The sequence below is a fragment of the Delphinapterus leucas genome, chromosome 18 (assembly GCF_059928025.1).
Source record: "Delphinapterus leucas isolate spDelLeu-1000000601 "Yukka" chromosome 18, BTC_Dleu_Yukka2, whole genome shotgun sequence".
Taxonomy (NCBI): Eukaryota; Metazoa; Chordata; class Mammalia; order Artiodactyla; family Monodontidae; genus Delphinapterus; species Delphinapterus leucas.
The window spans coordinates 7,712,912-7,718,336 of record NC_143146.1 but is presented as its reverse complement, the minus strand read 5'-3'; positions in this window follow the sequence as shown (position 1 = coordinate 7,718,336).

The following is a 5,425-nucleotide window of genomic DNA, read 5'->3' as shown; positions in this document are numbered from 1 at the left end:
GACAGTGTACACACAAGAGAGTATGAGAAAATAAAAGAAAGCAGGGTGTGTTAAGGAGCGGAGCGCATACTGGCTGGTCATGATACACTAAGAACTGCATCCATTTCCAAGTGAGAAGGACCAAAGATTAATCAGAATCGCTTTATATGTTACCTGTATTTTGATGTATAAATAATTCTGGTTCTGTTAATCATTTAATAAACTGCATGTAGTTCTAATATCATGTTTTAGTCATTCCCAAGGAAAGCTTTTGTTGCTGTTTTAAGACCTCAGTCCTAGCTTGAAGAACCCTTTCCAGTTTTATCAAAGGGTGCAATTGACAACCGTAGTCTAACCTTCTGTTACCAAGAATGATCAGAAAAGATAGGTGTCACCTATACAGCATGCGACTTTCTTCACACCCATTCCTGCAGGAGTCCACTCTGCACCACACCCACACGACACCAAGGAATGGCTCTTCACTTTTCACTTCTTCCCCTCATCAGTGGCTTCCCTACCTCTGAAAATGTTTCCCCAGATGTGCATGTAGCAGCCCAGAATTTGAACAAAAGCCCCATCTTTATTTTTCCCCTCATTACAAATGCAGAGATATAGAGAAAAATTTTATAAGGCATGTCAAAGATAGGAAAACAATTGGATCATTTCTAAATTCCCTTCTTAAAACTGATTCTGTGCTAATGCAGTAATAGGCCACTAAAAAGAAACGTGTCTATGTTAAAATCACTTTTCCATTTTCCCCTTTATAAAATATGGCAAATCGAATAGCTATTTATATTGCCAACAACTGAAACAGTGTCAGATTTTTGAGATCTTCTGGAAATGTTTATTGAATTAGTGAAAGAATTAAGTCAACCAAATATTCTGTACCTTGTGAGAATGCTGCTAATATCTGGTTGTTAATAAAGCCGAAGCTTCAGGCTACAATTATTGAGGAACAGATATTAGTTTCATCATGATATATCTTGTCTCTCCTTCTGCCTCTGATGGAACGGATGCATTGTATTCTGGCTTGTACTGTGTAGGAAATTAACTAGAACATATGAAAATTAAGCTTGCTAACATAGACTCAATAATACATTAAAGCAATCTGATAAAAATAAATGTCTGGGGAGCTAGGACCTAATATGTGCAGAGTTAATATGTGCAGTTAAAACTGTATACTCTAGATGGGAGAAAAGACATATAATTTTGAAAAAGAAAAGTAAATTAAAAAGTGTCATTAGATGACAAAATAATATTCAAATGAGGAGATGTATTAAACGGATGCCATGAATCTGGAGAAATGAGAGGTTATAGTGGTCTGCAGTTGTGTTCAAAGGCTATAAAGAGGCAAGTACTTGAGTGGATTATATTTGACTACTAAATTATTTAGCTAATTATATATTTGCAGCATACTTTGTAATTGCCAGGTGATGTCTTATTGATTCTATGTCAAGACTGTAGAAGCTTAGGGGAGAGTTCAAGAAACAATTGATTGCCATTTCTGATAGAATTGGAAGTGGCTTCTAAATGAGCATTCCACATTCTTATCCTAGAAATTGTTATCTATTGCCCTGGTTACTGGATATTTACCCACCCTATTCAGAAATCACAATGTTAGCATGACATTGAGATTTTCGTTTCTAAGGGAGAAAAATATCTATTCAACACAGTTATGACATGATGAATGCTTGGCTCCAATAAGTGAACTTCTTCTTAGATTGAATATAGAGGTCGATGGATAGAACCTGATGCAAAGGGCCTCATCCTTTTGTTGGTTTCAGATTCTTACCATCCAACTCAGAAGCCTAAATGTGATCTTAATTTTGCCGAGGGAATCCCAAAAGCATCCAAACAGCTCGCTTTTCTGGAAAAATATTTTTCATGATCCTGCATTGTTGAAACAAAACTATTGAAATGGCAGAACAATTTGCTGTAGTGGGCAGTGTGTGGCAGTGATGTAATCAACAGGGCTGTAAGTGGCCAGGTGGGGTATCAGGCAGGCCATCGACCCAATACAGCAGGACAGGTGGACACCAATGGCCATTGCAGTGTCTCAACAACTACCGTGGTAGTGAAAGAGCTTTTTCTTGGACACTTCATGTAGTTTAGTGGGAATAATAGTGGTGGTCATAATAATAACAGTAATAACTAATGTTTTCAGAGTGAATGCTATGTGCTAAGTACTGTTCTTAGCATTTTATGTACATTTAATTTGATTTATTTTATTATTTCCACTAATCTTATGAAGTAGTATTAGTAGCTCTAATTTCAAGAAAACTGTGATACAGAGGAAGTAGTTAGTTTTCAAAGTCCCAGAATTAGAAAAACCAAGGGTCTTGAGGTAGGCAGTGTGACGTCTGTTACACACACACACACACACACACACACACAACATACATACGTCCTGCACATTATCAGAGTATCTCTCTTTTCATGTCTATTCTCCTTGTGCCATTTTAAAATCTAGATATAGCGTTAACCAGAAAAGACCATATGGCAACGATTAAGAAATCATTGATATTCCAAAGCAAATGTGATGAGCAGTGCGCTTTATTAAAACAAAGTATCAGCATCATGCAGGGAGAGTTTTAAACATGAGACATTTAGTGATTTTTACAGTTTTTCTGATATTTCATAACATTTTAGTGTAAACGGTTAATAAAATACTGGAAAAAATACAAGTCCTCAACTATCTTCCCCAGGGTCTTTGTGAAGGTGGGAGATTAGAGTTCTGTGTGAGAACTGTACTTCTACACATGGTGATTCAATATGTATTTACTTGGTTCAGTACTATGGCTCATATGGCAAGCAGAGGGAGGAAGAAGTGTAAAAATTGGATGTAAAAAAACCAGATAATTGACGTATTAGTTTCCTATAGTACTGAAAAAAATTACAACAAATCAAGTGGGTTGAATCAACACATATTCAGTTTGTAGGTAGACACCCTAAAACCAAGGAGTCAGCAGAGTCATGTTCCCTCTGGAGACTCTAGGGGAGAACTGGCCTCCTTGCCTTTTCCAGCTTCTGTAGGCCACCTGTGTCCCTTGTCTCTTGGCCTCTCCTCCAACTTAAGCGGTAGCATAGCACCTTCAAATCTCAGTCTGTCTCTCTCTTCCCCCAACACCTCTGTTCCCTTTGTCACATGTCCATCTGTGACTCACCTTCCAGCCTCCCTCTTACAAAAGGACCTCTGTGATCACATTGAGGCTCTTGGATAATCCAGGATAATCTGTCTATCTCAAGATACACCTCTAATTTAATCACCTCTGCAAAACCCCTCTTGCCATGTAAGGTAACATATTCACAGGTCCCAGGGATCAGTACTTGGATGTCTTGAGGGGTGGGAGACACATCATTCTGTGTACCGCACGCAGGTAGATAACAGCAAGTTCAAATTAACCTAGACCTTAAATTCCCCTCACATCTACCCTCTCCCATCCGAGCACTCTGAGTTTTAGCTGTTAGCCTAGAATGTCTCTTGTTTGTGTCACACTCTTTCTCCCTATCGCCTTACCATGGAAATAAGTTGGAATTTGGAAGAATTCTCTTGCTTGGGACCCCACTGTAGATGTTTTCAAATAATAGTTTTAACTGGCAGGAACCTGCTTTAAAAAGCTGAAAGTGATGTGCTCTATCCTATTAGTCTGACAAGTCACCCTTATCGAATTATTTTGTAGGTATGAGACAAGAGGCCCAACTGCTGTGCTCTGGAAGGGACCACAGGTGGCTTACAGATGTGCTGAGGTGAGGGTCACCACTGGGCGGGGCTGAGGCAGGGGTGAGGGTGCAATGATTATATACTGCAGCATTTCTGAAGTAAGCAATTTAGAGAGATATTGGCAGTTTTACTTTTCTGTAACATGCAAACATTTTGTAGCCCAATGTGCGTAGTACTTTCAATAACAAGCGTTCATTTGAAAGCAATAATTGGGATTTCATATACATGGGACAGGCATTTCTGGTTCAACCGTATTAGAGTCTGGGCATGAAGTCACCTTATTTAGTGCTTTCAGTGTGTCTTATAGAAATATTATGTTATCTTATTTGATCCTCATAGCTCTATAATGAACCAGGTCTCAATTTTCTTTCTTTTTTCTTTTAAAGAATTTCTTTTTTCTGATGTGGCCCATTTTTAACGTCTTTATTGAATTTGCTACAATATTGCTTTTGTTTTATGTTTATGCTTTTAGTTTTTGGCATGTGGGATCTTAGCTCCCCGACCAAGGATCAAACCTGCACACCCTACGTTGGAGGGCGAGGTCTCAGCCACTCAGTCTTAACCTGAGTCCCAGGTCTCAACTCTCTTACATCATATTTTATTCAATAATATTACAGTAGGCATTTTAACTAATGTTTAACTTCTTCAAAACACTCTCTTTCCACTAAAGTCCACCGAAAGGATCATTTCGCTTAACCCATTTATTTTACACAAGAGAAAACCGAGGAGCTGAATGTTTAAGTAACTTACCCTTTCCTCTGTAATTGGCAGAGCTAAACTTACACAGAAAATTAACCAGAGAAGAAATTTCCCTTGGAGGACCAGTAGAAAAAGAATATATGATTAAACACAGATGGTATCTTGCTCTCCTGATATGTCTACACATTTTCTTCACTTGTTTTTAACTCTAATCAAAAATGGAATCACCCTAAGCTTAATATGACACATTTTCCAAAATCCTTTTGAAGTCTCCTGCATACAGCATTTTATCTCTTGAGACTAAGCCAGGCTATGGTTGCCGGCTTACTCCTGGTGAATACAGGTAGAACTTTTTGTTTTTTCTGTTCTTTTGTTTTGATTTTGGACTTTAGCTGGAACTTTATGGTAAGCAACCTTTCTTGACATTAATAAGAAGCCTGTAGCAATTCGTTCCATGGTAGCGTAAAGTTGTAGCCTAATCTTAACTCAGGTGTTCCTAAACTCGGCTGCACTGAACCCTAAGGGATTTGTGGATAGACTTTTGGGGGTTCATGAACTTGGATGAGATGTTAACTTTGTCACCAATAGAAATCAAAAACTTTCATTTTACATTCAAGTTATTTGAATATATCAAAAAAACACTGTACACTCACCACTACTTTGAAATTATGGAAGTTATTAATATGTTAACTACATTTCAATAGTTTGTTTTCCTTTGTTATCCTATTTGGTTATTTTACATGTATAAAAATCTTAGAAGCCTGTGAGCTTCACTGGGTTGTCAAAGGGATCCATGGCTCGAAAAACTACTAAAATGAAATATTTGGAATTCTCCACACATGTTTCTTTCTTTCTAGACTTACTAAAAATGAACCCGAAGTGTGATCAGTGCCCTGAACTTGACCGAATATTCTTTCAAAGTTGGATAGGAAAGAGAAATGTGAACTGCTATCTCTCGCTCTTCTTTTCTCTAAGAACTGAACTCAGGCAATCATTAATAATTCATTCATCACAAGATAGAGGAGG